Raw genomic sequence first — 17,687 nt, 5'->3', positions numbered from 1 at the left:
AATCATGGGTGTGTACGTAAGTGCTGTGGGGCTGAGGGTGGGGTGAATAAAGGGTGCAATCCAAGTGAAAGTGTGGCTCAGGAGGGAGTGGGAGGAGGGTAGTCAAAGCACTATGCTAAGTGCTTGGAAAGTACACTAGTTAGTAGACCCCATCTCTACCTTCAAGGAACTTCGATCTAGCCTGGGGGACAGTCAGTAAAATAAATTATGGGTAGGGAAGGGTAGGTTGGGAAGCAGAGTGGCCAAGTGGGAGTAGCACAGATGTAAGAGTCAGGAGAGCTGGGTTCTAATCCTAGCTCCATCGCTGGCCTGCTGTGTAGTCTTGGGCAAGTCCCTTAACATCTCTGTGCCTCAGTTACCTTTCCAGTATAATGTATACCCAATACCTGTTCTCCCTCCTCCTTAAACTGCGAATCCATTTGGGAGAGGGACTGTGTCTGACTTGATTATCTTGTCTCTACTCCAGCACTTAGTACAGTGCTTGGCATAGAGTAAGTGCTTAAAAACACATTATTTTTACTGTAAGGAAGGCCAACAGAGCAGAAATAATAATGATAATAATAATAATTATAATTGTTATTTGTTGAGCTTATTATGTTCCAGTCACTGTACTAAATATAGGTATCTAAGTGCTACGGTAGAGTAGAGGGGTGAGTATTCAGTGATTAGGTGATGAAGAGGTTCTGGAGTGTTTTGGGGGAGGAAATAGAGTGCAAAGAGCAGAGATTTATCAGGGAAAGTATGTTTTATAATCAGTCACCGTTTTGGTTTCAGGTTATTGACAGTTATTCATGCTTTCCAGAAACTGCAATCATGAATGTTAATATTGTTATTGTTAGAAGTAGTGATAGTGGTACAATAGCACCGTACTAAGTGTTGGATAAAAGGATAAAGGATAATTCATGCTCTGTCCTTGGTTCAAGGGAGTTCACAGACTAAAAGCCAGGGAGAGAACAGACACATTGGGAAAGGGAGAAATGGGCAAATTCAGCAAAAAACAGAACCAGAATAAGAAACTAAAGTTTAAAACAGCAAACATAATAGTAACAACAAGGGAAGTAATCCTCAGTTAGTACTATTTAAAGAGTGCATCCTCTGTGTAGTGCACTGTAGTAAGCACTTGTAAAAATACAATACTGTGAGCCCATTGTGGACAGGGATTGTCTCTGTTGCTGAATTGTACTTTTCAAGTACTTAGTACAGTGCTCTGCAGTGCTCAATAAATATGATTAAATGAATGAATAAATAGAATTAGAAATAATAATAATAGTACTTGTTAGGTCCTTACTATGTGCCAAGCACTGTTCTAAGCACTGGGGTAGCTACAAGTTAAGCAGATTGGACACAGTCCATGTCCCACATGGGGCTCACACTCTTAACCTCCATTTTACAGATGAGGTAACTAAGGCCCAGGGAAGTGAAGTGACTTGCCCAAGGTCACACAGCAGGCATGTGGCAAAGTCGGGATTAGAACCTTCTGACTCCCGGCCTGTGCTCTATCCTCAATCCCACCCTGCTTCCCCCTATCCCTGTCCTCATAGAGTTTACAGTCTAGCAGGAGAGACAAGAGATTAAAATAAAGTCTGGAGAAGAAACCCCTCTCAAGGTCACACCTGGAGAGTTTCCAGTACTCTACCAGTCTTGGCTATGGGTGGGAGAGTCAAGCAGAGGCATATCTATTCCATTCCTAGCTTGGGCAGTGGCTAGTGAGTGAAAGGGAATCTGCTGTAAGTCAAAACTCACCTGTGCTGGACATGTGGGTAAGGGGCTCTGTTGAACCTGATTATCTTATATCTACTTCTGTGCTTAGTTCAGTGACCGGAACATAGTAAGCTCTCACTCCTTAGCATAAAATGGGGGGCTGTAAGAATAGTTTGACACCTTTAATGATGATGATGATGATAGCATTTGTTAAGCGCTTACTATGTGTCAAGCACTGTTCTAAGTGCTGGGGTAAATATGAGCTAGAGTTGGGAACATTCCTGCTATAGGAAAGAGAAGCTGGAGCAGAAGACTGAGAGCAGGGCACAGCAGCAACAGAAAGCAACATATAAGTAAACCAGCTTTTTGGTAATGGCCTGGCTTAATTACCAGAAAAATAAAAAATAAGGCAAGTGCCTCACTATCCTCCCTTCTCCCATCTTCCTCTTCCTTCCCTGAATTCTTGTTCAGTCCTAAAGTTCTTCCAAGACCTAGCAGGAAGATCTGGCCATTCCTCCTGGCTAAAATGGATTTCTTTTGCCATGTGGATCCACGTGGACAGAGCCGCCATGCCACTGTGAGTTCTAGTGGCTGCTGGCAGCTGCTGGGTACCCAGAGGTGTGTCTGCAGACCCCCTCCTCCCTACTGCCACCCCCCCACACACACACACACAAACACACACACCACAGGACCACCAGAATGATTAGAATGTTGTGGAGGTTTTGGTGCTCATTACCAAGATCTGGGGCTTGGAGTGATGAGGATCCTCTGGACTGCCCTGTCCATGCACTATTTATCAACACATTTGTGGTTCTTACAGTTTGATTTTTGAATTTTCTAAATATACTCAAATTCTGTAATTTGAGTCAAACTCACCCATGCTAGGCAGCAGAGGCCTGGGAGAGAGTCAAGGGCAGAGATTCAAGTTGACTGCACAGAAGGTGGCAATGGTAAACCACTTACATATTTTTACCAAGAAAACACTATGGATACATTACCAGAACAATTGCAGATGGAGAGCGGGGCGTTCTGGGATAGATGTGTCCATGGTGTCTCTATGGGTCGGAAACGACTCAAAGGCATAAGACAGACAATGGATTCCTCTCTTTTAAGTATCTTCTCTTCCACCACACTGCAAGACGGTGTCCTTGTTTCTGAACTGATTATTTTGTGTTTACCTCAGCCCTATGAATCAATGCTTTATCATGGCAGAAGAGTTTGCGAATGTTGATGAAGCTTAGAGCTATTCCACATAGGGCTACTCATAGTGGAAAGGTATAAGCAGAAACATTAGACCAACTCAGTTTGCCTGTGCTGGGCAGCAGCAGCATGGGAAAGACTCAAAGGCAGATGATCAAGTTATCAAAACGTTGATCAAAGACATTGGCAGAGACTAAGGTTTTTACCATGCAGAAGAAGGCAGTGGTAAACCACTTCCCTATCTATACCAAGAAAACTCTATGGAAGTCACTTAACTTCTCTGTGCCCCAGTTACCTCATCTGTAAAATGGGGATTAAGACTGTGAGCCCCACGTGGAACAACCTGATGACCTTGTAACCTCCCCAGCACTTAGAACAGTACTTTGCACATAGTAAGCGCCTAATAAATGCCATCATTATTATTATTATTATACCAGAATGACTTTATGACAGAAGAGGAGACATTTGTTCTGAAGAGGGTGGGTCCATGGAGTCGCTATGGGTCAGAAATGACTCGATGGCATTTGAAGATGAACCTCAGCCCGTAGCAGAGTGCATAAGACAGTAAACACTTAAGAAGTACCGTGATTCACTTTGTGCAAACCATCAGTAATGTTTAAGCCTCTTTTGCACTATAATCCTCAGTTTCATGTATAACTCCCATCCACCTAAATGAATAAAACAAATTGGGTTAGAGAGGCAGACCATTCCAAGATCATTTCCACTTATCAGAGATTCAGTGCTAAGCTTCAACAATTGTTTTCTCTACTACTTAGGTTGTGAAGCACATTTAGAGTGGGGACTGTGTCCAACCTGATTAACCTGTACCTACCCCAGAGCTTTGAATGGTGCTAAGTGTTTAACAAAAACCATAAAAAAATCATCATGAGTATTATTTTTATCATTATTATTATTATTATGTACTCCAGACCCAAAGAATGTGAATTGAAATAAAGGACTCAAATGTAGAGACAGATTCCACTTTCTATTGGGTTCAGCCTTTATTGTAGAATGCTTTTGCTCTGAAGCTATAAAATATTTTCTATTTACAGTATTTAACTTTTGAAGCATTTTGATCTCTTGGTGCTATTTTTTTTTTTAATTAAAGTCCCGTATCACTCTCTCTTAAGTCAGCTTCCCAAACTGCATTGCACTTGGAAATTCTACCTCTTACCATAAATATTTTATATAAGACTTAGCTGGGAAAGTCTGTTCTGAAAGTTTCTGTAGTAAAAGATTGCCTTTAGTAAAGTCATTTCACATTCAAAATGGTAAGATGACCAGCAAGAAGAATTTGGGGTGAGTAGAATAAAATACCTGAATCACTGTCCTGACCTTAGGAGAGGGGAGAACAAGAAAAAGAGCTGGGAAATTGGAGATTTTTTTTTGTCTTTTCCAAACATGCTTGGGCAGAGTGTTCCCAGAGAAAAGCAAATCAGGACCCCAGTCCCACCCCTTATCTTTGGAGGGCCAAGGTTTCAGGTGTAATTTATCACCCACACCTATGGACTGTAACCTTGTGTTGTGTTTGGCCAGTAATAATAATTAAGTTATTTATTAGTCTTGTACTCTGTTCCACGGTACTGTGCTAAATACAGGGTACTCAGACATAGTCTCTGATTTCCATGAGGCTCACAATCTAAGAATATTTTACCACCATTTTACAGATGAGGAAACTGGGACACAGGGAGATTAAGTGATTTACCAGTGGTCACATAGCAGGTCTTTGGCAGAGATGGGATTAGAACCAGGTGTCCCAGCCTCCCAGTTCTAGGCTCTTACCACTAGACCACCCTTCCTTCCTTCTCTGGTAGGAAGAGAGACCACAGGCCAATGTCGGGATGTGTTAGACAAGTTTCCCCTTTATGGAAAATTTACCCCTCATGGCCCCTTAAACACAGCCCCAAAGTTGGATTGATTGACTATGGAAATAAGGTAGAAATTTGGGTTGTATATCTGGCTCAATCAAAGCCCTCCCACCCTTCTTCACTGCTGTCTACCCCCACTCCCCACCCAAGTCCACCCATACTTCCTGTCAGATGCATAAAAATTAAAAAATATTTTAACTCAGAGTAAGTAGGGTGAGATGACAGGCCTCTGACACACAAGGAAAAATAGTGATAAAAAATTAAAAGACAAGGATCACATTAAATACCAGCAGCAGGATTTCAGACCCCTCACAGCTCAGACCAATGGACCCAGAAGTAACAGCCACAGCAACAGTAGTGGCCTTCCCAAGGTTCTAAAAGTTGAGAAGGCCTCATGTCTTCCCACTGTTTGAAACTTCCCATACTGAAGCAGGGGCTGATGGGAGTCCTGATGGCATTGGAGTGGGCCAATCTCCCATCCAATGGGCCCATGTGCATGCATATAGTAAACCAATACACAAACATACTCACATAAACATGAACCCAAGTAATATTCCCAGAGGTTTCTAGTCATGCCAGAGGATAAGAAGAGGCAGTCACCTATCTGGGAATTTGAGGCTGTGGGGATGAAGAAAATGGGGATCATCTGTTAGCTTGTTGTGAGCTTGGAATGTATCTACCAATTCTTATATTGTGCTCTCCCAAGCGCTTACCTCAGTGTTCAGCCCACAGAAAGTGCTTGATAAGTACCACTGATTGATTAATCTCTTTTTTTCATCAAAAAGATGGGGAAATTGCTTTAATTCTCTCATGTCCTGACTATTGCCTTTTCTGACTAAAATTATAATCAGTTCTCATCTGGGAGAATTCATTTCTTTCCTGGTGATATGTTATTTATCTTAATAGTAAATAAATAAAATACTGGGTGTATTTGCAGATTAAATGTCAACAGCAATGGCAGAAACAGATTTTTAAAAAGCAAACCAGTGAAAATAATGTTCTTTTCCCTGAAATAAATTATACTTAGGATAATTGTTGGCTGTGCTCTTCAAGAAGTCATCCATTTCAGATCCTCACCAAGCTTCTGAATTCTTCCCCAGTGCCCCTGGAATCTTGGAAGGTCAAATTGTCAATCTGTGGCAAGGAAAGGGTACAGTCTTGCAGTTGATTTGGATTGAATTGTAGCATCTATTTACATGAGGTGAATGTTGCAAATGTTAGCCCTGGAGTCCTGCTATTGACTGCAGTATTCCCCTGCACCAGCTTGGGATGGGTGTCAGAGAATGTTTTACATCTGAAAGAGATGTGCCTCTCTGCTCTGCATTTGTGGAATAAAATGCCAGATGGCACACAGGAGCTCAGAGGTACATTTTTCATAGGAGTAGCAGGAGTAGGAATAATGGTAGTAAGAATACTAGGAGTATTAGGATTAGTAATTGGAGGAGAAGTAAAAGTAGATGTTTTAGGAGTAGTAGAAGTAGGAGTTCTAAGAGTAGCAGGAGGAGTAAAAGGAGTAGGAGGAGGAGTAATGGTAGGAGTAGTAGGAATGTTAGAAGTATTAATAGTAGGAGTGGTAGGAAGAGGAGGAAGAGTAGCAGTAGGAGTTGTAAGAGTAATAGTAGGAGAAGTAGAAGAAGTAGGAGTAGAAGTAGTGGTAGGAGTAGTAGGAGTATTAGAAGCAGTAATAGTAGGAGTGGTAGTGGGAGGAGTAGAAGTAGGAGTATATATGTATATATGTTTGTACATATTTATTACTCTATTTATTTTACTTCTACATATTTATTTTATTTTGTTAATATGTTTTGTTGTCTGTCTCCCCCTTCTAGACTGTAAGCCCGCTGTTGGGTAGGGACTGTCTCTATATGTTGCCAACTTGTACTTCCCAAGCACTTAATACAGTGCTCTGCACACAGTAAGTGCTCAATAAATATGATTGAATTGAATTGAATTGAGTAGCAGGAGTAGGAGTGGGGGTAGTAGGAGTACGAGTAAGAGTAATAGAAGTAGCAGCGTGGCTCAGTGGAAAAGAGCATGGGCTTTGGAGTCAGAGGTCATGGGTTCAAATCCCAGCTCTGCCAATTGTCAGCTGTGTGACTTTAGGCAAGTCACTTCACTTCTCTGAGCCTCAGTTAACCTCATCTGTAAAATGGAGATTAAGACTGTGAGCCCCATGTGGGACAACCTGATCACCTTGTAACCTCCCCAGCACTTAGAACAGTGCATTGCACTTAATAAATACTATCATCATTATTATTATTATTATTATTAAGTAGGAGATGGAGGAGTAGGAGTAGGAATACTAGTAGTAGTTTTAGTAGTAGGAGGAGGAGGTGTAGGAATAGTTTTAATAGTAGGAGGAGGAGGAAGATAAATTGTAGTAGAAGGAGGAGGAGAAGTAAGAGGAGGAAGAGGAGGCGTAATAGGAGAAAAGGAAGAGGAATAGAAATAGAATAGGAGAGGAATAGAGGAAGAGGAGGTGTATGAGTAGTTTAAATAGTAGTAAGAGGAGGAGGATAAATCATAGTAATAGTAGGAGCAGTAAGAGGAGGAAGAGTAGAAGGAGGAGGAGGAGGAGGAGAAATAGAAGTAGGAGGAGGAAAGGAGGAGGAGATGTAGAGGAGGAGGAAGAGGAAGAGGAGAAAGAGGAGGAATTGAGGTAGTAAGATTAAAAGGAGGGGGAAGAGGAGGAGGAAGAGGAGGAGGAGGGGAAGAGGAGGAAGAGTAATAAGAGTCATAGGAGGAGGGGAAATCAGAGGGGGAGGAGGAAGAGAAATGGTAGTAGGAGGAAGAGTAATAAGAGTAGGAAGAGGAAGAAGGGGAGTAGGAAAGGGAGGAAAAGGAGGAGTGATAGTACTACGAGGAGGAGAAGTAAGCAGTAGAGTAGGAAAGGTAGTGGTAGTAGTAGCATTTATTAGCAGGAGTGGTAATGGTAGCAGTAGCATTTATTAAGAGTCCACTTGGTGCTGCACACTGTGACAGACACTTAGAAAGTACAGATTAACAAAGTGAAACATTCTCCTCCCAGGAGCCTATACTCTGGAGGGGTCCAAGCCCTGGCTTTCTTATCCTGTGGATTTCATGAACAATGTTTTCCTAGATGCTGGGCGATTCAAATATATCTGATTTTCGGTTTTAACCTGAAATATTAATAATAATAGCAATGGTGTATGCCCAAAATCCTATTTTTGGAAGGACAGTTTTGGTTTCTCTTATCCAAGCTATAAATCAGTTCTGCTGGCATTATATTGTTTGGCAAGATATGCAATTTGGACTCCCTTCATCTTTCCCTCAACATCGATGCCTGCTGAAAGCCAGAAAAGATCCCTTGTATGTTTGTTCATTGAGTTGATTTCATTATTCCCCCTATAGTCCCAATGCCTCTAATCACTGGGTGATTAGAAATTAAATGTTATTTTTTCTGCTCCTGAATTCCTGCCTTGGTGTGGGACCCCTTTGCTCATTTTCGCCAGTATCTTTGTTCAGATGTGTTTAATTTATTCATTCTTTACTTTGGCTCATTTGAGAAATGACGATAATAATAATAATAATAATGACATTTATTAAGTGCTTACTATGTGCAAAGCACTGTTCTAAGCACTGGGGAGGTTACAAAGTGATCAGGTTGTCCCACGGGGGGGCTCACAGTCTTCATCCCCATTTTACAGATGAGGTCACTGAGGCCCAGGGAAGTTAAGTGACTTGCCCAAAGTCACACAGCTGACAATTGGCGGAGCTGGGATTTGAACCCATGACCTCTGACTCCAAAGCCCGGGCTCTTTCCACTGAGCCACACTGCTTCTCCACTGCCTGATTTCTATTCTGTGTATTTTGAAATGACAAGAAAGCCAAGTATGGTTCCTGTAGTTTTAGGGCATTGAGTTTTGAGAACGCAGCCTTCTTTAAAGATCAGAAAAATAAGGAATCAAGAATTCCATCTCAATGTAGAAACCTCTGTCCTTCCCTAAGGAGACACTGCTCAGAAATTAACCATCATTTTTCTCATCCTTTCCCATTTGTCTCCTGGAGTCTTTCAATTTTCCCCTCTGAGGGCAACATTTGGTTCCAGTAGCATGAGAGAATAATAGCCGGCTCAAGGGAATAATTGATTGAGATGCTCCATAAGAAGCATGGTAATTTTAATCATTAGGAACACCTATTATAACCCAAGCCAAATTGCTGGCTTTGAGCAATACTCTTTCGGGGTGGGTGGAAAGATGGCATTGTGTGCTATAGTTAAACTCAGATTCTATTCCTGAAAGTCACTGCTTGGTTTCCCTATCTGATATTCCCATTTTGACGCAGGACCCAATTGCCAATCATTCATTCATTCATTCAGTCATATTTATTGAGCGTTTACAGTGTGCACAGCACTGTATTTGGCACTTGGTAGAGTACGATATAACAACAAACAGACACATTCCCTGCCCACAACAAGCTTACAGTCTGGAGTGGACTGTGAATGTTTAGGCTTTAGACATTCCCTCTAGACTGTATGCCCAAGGTAGGCAGGGATTGTCCATCCTTATTGCTGAATTGCCCCTTCTGAATGCTTAGAACAGTGCTCTGCACACAATAAGCGCTCAATAAATACTATTGAATAAATAAATGAATGAATGTCCTCATTCATAGATGTACTCTGAGTCACATGGGGTCAGTGAGGAACCCAGGCTATTGGTGAGCACTCCAGAATGCTAGACTTTGGGTTCCAGTCCCCAGATATCTCCTCTTCTTGCCATCCTCTTAATAACTGTGTTATGCATTAAGCGCTTACTATGTGCTAAGCCCTATGTTCTAAGCACTGGAATAGATACACAGTAATCAGGTTGGACACAGTACTGTCCCACATGTGGCTCACAATCTCAATCCCCATTTTACAGATGAGGTAACTGAGGCCCAGAAAAGTAAAGTCATTTGCCCAAGGTCACAGAACAGACATGTGACAGAGTCAGGATTAGAACCCACGTCCTCTTCATTCATTCTGTTGTATTTGTTGAGCATTTACTTTGTGCAGAGTTCTGTACTAAGCACTTGGGAAAGTACAATTCAACAATAAACAGAAACAGTCCTTGCCCACAGTGAGCTTACAGTCTAGAGGGGAAGACAGACTTTAATATAAATAAATTACAGATATGTACATAAGTGCTGTGGGGCTGGGAAGGGGAGATGAATGAAGACAGCAAGTCAGGGTGACACAGAAGGAAGAAGCAAAAGAGGGAGAAGAAGAAGGAGGAGAGAGGCATTTGCTCTTTCCACTAGACTGTCACTAGCCAGCTTTTACCTCTTTGTATCTAGCTGCAGGGTTCTGAGGGACAGGGACCCCTGGAGCAGAATGAACAAGGACCCCTGCGGTGCTGGGGCAAGTTAAAGTCCTGGCCACCACCTTGAGGTTCTAAAATCCACATCAGTGTTACCCACAGCTTTTGCAACAAGGCACCCAGTTCAGTAATAGGAGAGTGTCAATCAATCAATGGTGTTATTAAGCATTGACTGAATATTAGGCACTGAACTAAGCATTCAGGAGAATACAAAGGTAGCAAGACATATATTCCTTGCTCATTGAGGAGTTTACATTTTAATGAGGGAGAAAGACAAAATTTACTTAATAATGGCATGTATTAAGCGCTTACTATGTGCAATGCACTGTTCTAAGCTCTGGGGAGGTTATAAGGTGATCAGGTTGCCCCAAGGAGGCTCACAGTCTTAATCCCCATTTTACAGGTGAGGTAACTGAGGCCCAGAGAAGTGAAGTGACTTGCCCAAAGTCACACAGCTGACAAGTGGCGGAGCCGGGATTTGAACTCATTGCCTCTGACTCCAAATTCCATGCTCTTTCCATTGAGCCATGCTGCTTATGGGTAGTGAACTCTGGAGGAAGAACAACAATAAAGAAAGCAGTACAAACATTTCAGGGTGAAACAGTTGAATGGGTGGCTGAATGCACAGATAAATATATAAAAATAAAACTATACATATAGTGAGAGTAGGAATAAAATACTCAAACTCTAAGAATAAGGTTAGGCTAAAGCAACTGTGGTGGTGTGATTTACATGCTAAAGACTTCATGACCATTTGCCTTGAAGGTGAATTTCAGAACCCACTGAAGCTAGAATTGACACTCTCCAACTGGAGACCTTTGTTTCTTTTTAATCACCTGTATAGCTAAGGAAATGCAAATGATCCCAGCCCTTAGAACTAACTGAGATAAATAATGAATGCTTACAATAGACTAAAATACCCTTTCTCCTGAAAATGAAAGTTTCCTTGCTACTCATTGAGATCCATTTAAATGTCTCCATTTAGTTGGAAATTTAAGACTAGCCAGCAATACATTTCAAGAGAATTAGGAAATTCCAAGCTAATAGTTTGATCCTTTTCCTTATTGGGAATAATTGAGAAATGATGAGCACTGCCTGATTTCTGTTCTGTACATTTTGAACCAGAAAGCCAGATATGGTTCCTACAGTTCTTATTCCTTACTCCCTCAAGCTGCAAATGGTTGAGAGCCAGACAGAAGGACAGGGAGACAAAGCAGAGGAGACAAAAAGATACAGACTGATTGGCAAAAGAACTAGAATACAACAATATGAACTTAAGGAGGTTGTGAGTATTTAAGAACTTAAATACTTAAATGGCACACAAGTCCTAGAATGTCTGTAAACATTGAAGATGGCATACAGGGAGGGAAAAAGAGGGGGTACCAGGGTTTTAGAAGGTGAGAAGGAATGGAGTCAGAGGAGCCAGTGGAAGGGTGGATTTTGAAAGCAGGTGGGACAGCTCTTCTTAAGAAACAGCTGAGGATGAAAGAGGGACTGTGGAGTGGGAGAGCTATGGAAGTGAAGGGGAGAATTGGGAAAGCTCACACTGATGATTTCTATTTTGTCAACAGAGCAGATGTCAAAGTTATCAGGGGCATGAGAGGATGGAGGTAGGGGCACCTGCTTTTCTCCAGGAGTTAAAGGAATGGAATAGTTGATGGAGGCAATGTGCTTGGGAGTCAAAAAGGGTTTTCTAATGGTATTTGTTAAATGCTTACTGTGTGTCAACGACTTTACTAAACACTGGGGTGCATAGTTGATAATCAGATAAGACACAGTCCCTGTCCCACATACAGTTTGCAGTATAAATTTGAGGGAGGGGGATTTAATTCCCTTTTTACAGATGAGGTAACTGAGGTGCAGAGAAGTGAAGTGACTTGCCCAAGATCACCCAGCAGATAAATGGAGAAGCTGGGATTAGAACCCAGGTCCTCTGTTTCCCATACACATGATCTTTCCTCTGGTCCACACAGCTTAGACTTCAGCAGAAGCAGTGGAAATTAGTGAGTGGAATTGCACATCAAGATAGGGGAATTGGGAAGGGAGTCCAAATGGGGCGTGGTGTCTTGGAAAAAGGGTAAGGAATCTACAGAACAGAGGTAGAGAACAGTTTTGCAGGGAGTGATGGAGAGAAAGCAGATTAGAAAGCAGGGATCAGAGAATAGCATTTCAGAGTTGGTGAAGTTAAAAATCCCCTCTCAGGATTGCACCTGGAGAGTTTCCAGTACTCTACCAGTTTGGCTATGAGAGGGAGAGTCAAGGAGAGGCATACCTGTTCCATTCCTAGCTTGGGCAGTGGCTAGTAGGTGGAAGGCAATTTGCTACAAGTCAAAACTCACCAGTACTGGGCAGCAGCAGCATAGGAGAAAGTCGAGGGTGGAGACTCAAGTTGACCACACAGAAGAAGGCAATCATAAACCACTTCTGGATTTTTACCGAGAAAACTCTATTGATACACTACCTGAACAATTGCAGATGGAGGTAGGGCATTCTGGGAGAGATGTGCCCATGGAGTCACTATGTGTCAGAGACAACTTGACAGCATAAGACAAGAAGGTAGAAATGCTACTAGGACAAGTGATGATGAAATCCAGACGGTGTCCAAGTAGGTGAGCAGATGAGGTGGGCTGGAGCTGGAAGTCTCCTAATTGAAGTGCGAGAGGCAGCTAACAGCTGGACGATTATCAGAAGCATCCACATGGATGTTGAAATTCCCGATTTTTAATGTAATTTGAAAAACACTTTTTTTCCATTGGAGCTCTGGAGTTTGGACTCTTTCTGCCACTTCTAAGAATGTTTTCTGAGGAATCTGTGAAATGTTGCAAGGGGATATCCCAAGTGTTCTGGAAGAGCTGATTGAAATTGTGACCAGGCCTGGAAATACTGCTGGGTGGGAGGTGGAGGGAATGCCAGAAATACCATTTTCTGATTCTAGATGGCAGAGCAATTGAAGTGCAGGATGGGAGAGCCTGGATATGCTTATGCCCATGCTAATTATTGATGGAAGCTGAGTTTAGCCAAGGCAGTGTGCAAAGCCAGAATGAACAAATCTCCCTTAAAAGAATGGCCACCTTATTGCTAGCAGGTTGACTCTACATGGTCATTAGGGCACCCACTCCAGTCCCCAAGCAGCCGAAGGGAAATGGGCTGTGGGGTCTCTTGTCCTAAGACTCCGTGATGTTGAAGGAATTCTGAGTTCTGGTTGGGAAGCAGCATGGCCTTGTGGAAAGAGCCTGGGCCTGAGTGTCAGAAGGCCTGGGTTCTTATCCCAGCCCAGCCACTTACCTGCTGTGTGACCTTGGACAAGTCATTTAATTTCTCTGTGTCTCATTTTCCTCAACCATAAAATGGGAATTCGATACCTGTTCCCCTCCTACGTAAATAGTGAGCCCCATGTAGGATGGGGACTCTGTCCAACCTTATTAACTGCATCTACCCCAATGTTTAGACTGGTACTTGACACATAGTAAGCACCTAATAATTACCACAACATAACAATTCTAGTTTGGTGTCCTAAGTCTTTCCCAATAAATCCCATCACAACTCTGGAGGAGATATTCCACCAACCACCCAGCCTTCAGGGAACCCCAAGGAAGGAGCCAGGACCTACCCAGTACCCAGATTCCTCTTTGCATGCCTCCTGAGGCTTCCTGGGACAACTGGATAGTCCAGAAGCCTCCTGGGACCACTTGAGCTATGCCAGAAAGGAAGTTTGTCTCCAACCTCCCAGGGCAGAGTGCAGGCACAAGCTTCATCCATGAAACAGCCTTCACAAAACTGAAGGATTACAATATTTCCTTCTACATTCACAATTAATCTATCTTGTTTGTTGAGCACTTACTGTGTATAGAGCCCTGTACTTGGGAGAGTACAACAGAATTGGTAAGCACATTCACTGCCCAGAATGAGCTTATAGCTTTGAGCCTGGGCTAATAACATCATTGTGTTTTGGGGTGATGGACTCTAGTTCCACATGGAACATTTCTCTGAGTTTTTTAGCACTTCCAATGCCCTTCCTAGAATAAATGAAGTATTTGTGGAGAGAGACAAATGCCTTCTCTGAATCAGTCTTCCTTTTCCTCTCTTAAACTTTGGCACAAACTTGGGTTATTTGGATTAAATTGATTCAAATGCCCATCAATCCTTGATGTCCTCATACACAAACACACATACACAGTGATTTATCTCTGCTGGCCGATGACACAGAGGAAAACTTCAGGCTGGAACACTCAAACATCTATTGGGTATAAATTTAAATGACACCTATGGAGACCACAGATAAAACTCAAAATGAGTCAGAGCTGAGAAGGACTGAGAGAATTAATTTGGAATTCATTTAGGCTGATTAAAGCTCTGATTATGCTGTCTGCACTGCTTTTACTTCCTTGACAATCTAGATGGCTTTTCTTCTTCTTTTAGCTTTAATTCAAAATGACCCAGATTGATCTGGCAAAGCTTGTGAACCAAGAAGATTGATTTCACTTTCTTGATGCTGAAAATCTCCTCTAGAGGAAATGGGGCTGAGGGAGTCAAGTTTTGAGGAAATGGGGCCCTGCTGAATCTTCAACTGAATTTGCCTAAGCCACCCCTCGACCTGCCTCTGGCTTCAGCAAACTCTATGTGCCCTGCCAAATCTTCTCCTGACCTTGGTTAGAGATTCCACCTGGATCCACGCAGAACAATCGACCTTCTCTCCTAAAAGACCTCCAGGAAAGTAGTCACAACACTTCGGTACATAGCCATAATTTATTTATTTATATTAATATATGTCTCCCCCCTCTAGACTGTGAGCTCAATGTGGGCTGGGGAAGGTAACTACCAATTCTGCTATATTGTAGTCCCCCAAGTGTTTAATACAGTGCTCTGCACATAGTAGGTGCTCCATAAATTGGATTGATTGATAGTCAACAACTTCATTCAGTAATCCGGCCCGACGCTTTACAACCCTTTCTGTTCAGGAGCCCTTCTGTAAACGTGAGCTAACTCTCTTGCTGCATTTTCATCCTGCAATGGCAACAGCAAAGATATCATCAGTGACACAGTTGAGTCTTGGTTTTGACTTAGGGCAGCCATTCATTGGCCCACTTGCTCAAAAGGCCATTTGTAGTGATCAACTTCAAGGCTCGAAGGCCTTGCCATATCACACCTATCTACTCTCATCTTTGGCTATTTCCCAGCTCACGGTCTCTGTGCCCCTCAAGCCAACCTTCTAGCTGTATATTGCTCACAATTCTCCTGCCGCTGTAATAATAATAATGGCATTTGTTAAGCACTTACTATATGCCAAGCACTGTTCTAAGCAGTGGGGGGGATACAAGGTGATCAGGTTGTCCCATGTGGGGCTCCCAGTCTCAATCTCCATTTTACAGATGAGGTAACTGAGGTTCAGAGAAGTTAAGTGACTTGCCCAAGGTCACACAGCAGATATGTGATGGAGCCGGGACTAGAACCCATGACCTCTGATTCCCAAGCCCATGCTCTTTCCACTGAGCCATGCTGTTCCTCTTAGTGAGCTGTACCCTCGCTTACATTGTTCCCTCAGCTTGGAAATCCCTCTGCACATCAGGCAAATCACAACTCTCCCCACTTTCAAAGCCCTCCTAAAATACCACCTCCTCCAACAAGCCTTCCCTGATTAATCTCCCAACACCCTGTCATACTGTCCCTTCAGCCAACTCTAGCATTTATGAACTTATTCACACCCTCCTTAGCATTCATTTGTATATGTCCTCTCAGTATATTTATTCCAACATTTTTGTGTGTTTTTTATATTTTTCTTCCCCATTAGAAAGTAAGCTCCTTGTGGACAGGGAAAGTGTCACTTCATTATTCTGTAATTTTCAGACACCTAGTGTGATTTGCCATATCAAACTGGCACTCAAGAAGTGCTATTACTACTATTACGACTACCACTACTTTTCTCATCTTGTGCAGTCGAGTTGTCTCAGACCCATAGCGACACCATGGTCACATCTCTCCCAGAACACCCCTCCTCCATCTGCAATTGTTCTGGTACTGTATCGGTAGAGTTTTCTTGGTAAAAATATGGAAACTTGAATCTCCACCCTTAACTCTCTCCCATGCCGCTGCTGCCCAGCACAGATGAGTTTTGACTGGTAGCAGATTGTCTTCCACTCGCTAGCCACTGGCTAAGCTAGGAATGGAATGGATATGCCTCTGCTTGACTCTCCCTCCCATAGTTGAGACTGGTAGAGTACTGGAAACTCTCCAGGTGCAAACCTGAGAGGGGACTACTACTACCACTACTACTATTACTGTTACTACTACTGTTGCTACTGAAAGCTCACCTCCTCCAGGAGGCCATCCCAGATTAGGCCCCCCTTTTCCTCTGCACCTCCCCACCTCATCACCCCGACTCCCTCCCTCTGCTCTATCCCTTTCCCTGCCCCACAGCACTTGTGTATATATGTGCATACTTATTATTCTATTTATTTTATTAAGACATGTATATATCTATAATTCTATTCATTTATATTGGTGCTGTCAATGCCTGTTTACTTGTTTTGATGTCTGTCTCCCTCTTTCTAGATGGGGAGGCTGTTGTTGGGTAGGGAGTGTCTCTATTTGTTGCTGAATTGTACTTTCCATGTGCTTAGTACAGTGCTCTGCAAAGAGTAAGTGCTCAATAAATAGGATTGAATTAATGAAGGAATACTGCTACTTTGACTGCTGCTGTTACTACTTCTAGAACGTCTACTTTTTTTATTTTAATGGTATTTGTTAAGTGGTTCCTATGTGCCAGACATTGTACTAAGCATCGGAGTTGGACACAGTCCGTGTCCCGCAGAGCGTTCCCAGTCTTAATCCCCATTTTACATATGAGGTAACTGAGGCCCAGAGAAGTGAAGTGATTTGCCCAAGGCCACACAGCAGACAAGTGGTGGATCTAGGATTAGAACTCAGCACCTTCTGACTCCCAGGCCCATCCTGTATTCACTACACCATGCTGCTTCCCCTACTACCGCTATCATAACTACGGCTTCCACTACTTCTACTATTACTACTACTACTAACAGTAACCTGACCTTTTCAGACTAGTACTGTTATGAATTCAAGATCCAAAAAGAGAATACTTTGAAACACGAGTTTCTGTATAATATTTGATTTGCAAGAGCTTATCTCTTTGAATGAAACACTTTTTAAACTGTTGTACCCCCATTCTCAGCTCTGCAGGTTTGTAAAAATGCAACTGTTTGAAATTAAGAGATCTGTAAATTTAAGGGTGTTTTCTGTCAGTGAAGAAGGGAGAGCAAGTAGACTACAGCATGCTGGGAATGGTATTGAAATGTCAACTATCTGCCAACTTGGGTGTTTTGTCATTGAATCGAAAGTATGGCATATTGTAAGAGATAAAATCTAATTTTAGCTTATTTCAATGTGAATTGATCCATAGGGCCCATTACATAGAGTAATCTTTAACCAACCCAACTTTGAATATGTCCTGTGATAAAGATTAGAATCTGAAATGAGAGTAGTGGCTAATAAAGGAAAATTTGCTCCCAAATAAGGTGTCACTTGGATGAGGAGGCATGATTTAACATTTTACAAAGATGATTTTAAACAGTTACTAAATATTCAAGAA

The 17,687-nt window shown here is 42.4% G+C and overlaps 3 non-coding genes across 3 annotated transcripts; 2 read left to right on the top strand and 1 right to left on the bottom strand.

Moving 5' to 3' along the window:
• Positions 1-1,595: 1,595 nt before the first annotated feature.
• Positions 1,596-1,733, top strand: LOC119943064. Its single transcript, XR_005455548.1, has one exon. It is a non-coding gene; the product is annotated as a small nucleolar RNA SNORA7 (small nucleolar RNA).
• A 10,543-nt stretch (positions 1,734-12,276) lies between these two features.
• Positions 12,277-12,413, top strand: LOC119943147. The gene has a single exon (XR_005455623.1). It is a non-coding gene; the product is annotated as a small nucleolar RNA SNORA7 (small nucleolar RNA).
• Positions 12,414-16,196: 3,783 nt separating this feature from the next.
• On the bottom strand, positions 16,197-16,334 carry LOC119943178. The gene has a single exon (XR_005455648.1). It is a non-coding gene; the product is annotated as a small nucleolar RNA SNORA7 (small nucleolar RNA).
• Positions 16,335-17,687: the final 1,353 nt, after the last annotated feature.

The sequence above is a fragment of the Tachyglossus aculeatus genome, chromosome 21 (genome assembly GCF_015852505.1).
Source record: "Tachyglossus aculeatus isolate mTacAcu1 chromosome 21, mTacAcu1.pri, whole genome shotgun sequence".
NCBI classification, from domain to species: domain Eukaryota; kingdom Metazoa; phylum Chordata; class Mammalia; order Monotremata; family Tachyglossidae; genus Tachyglossus; species Tachyglossus aculeatus.
Note: the sequence above shows the minus strand (reverse complement) of the source record. Positions and strands in the feature narration are given on the sequence as shown.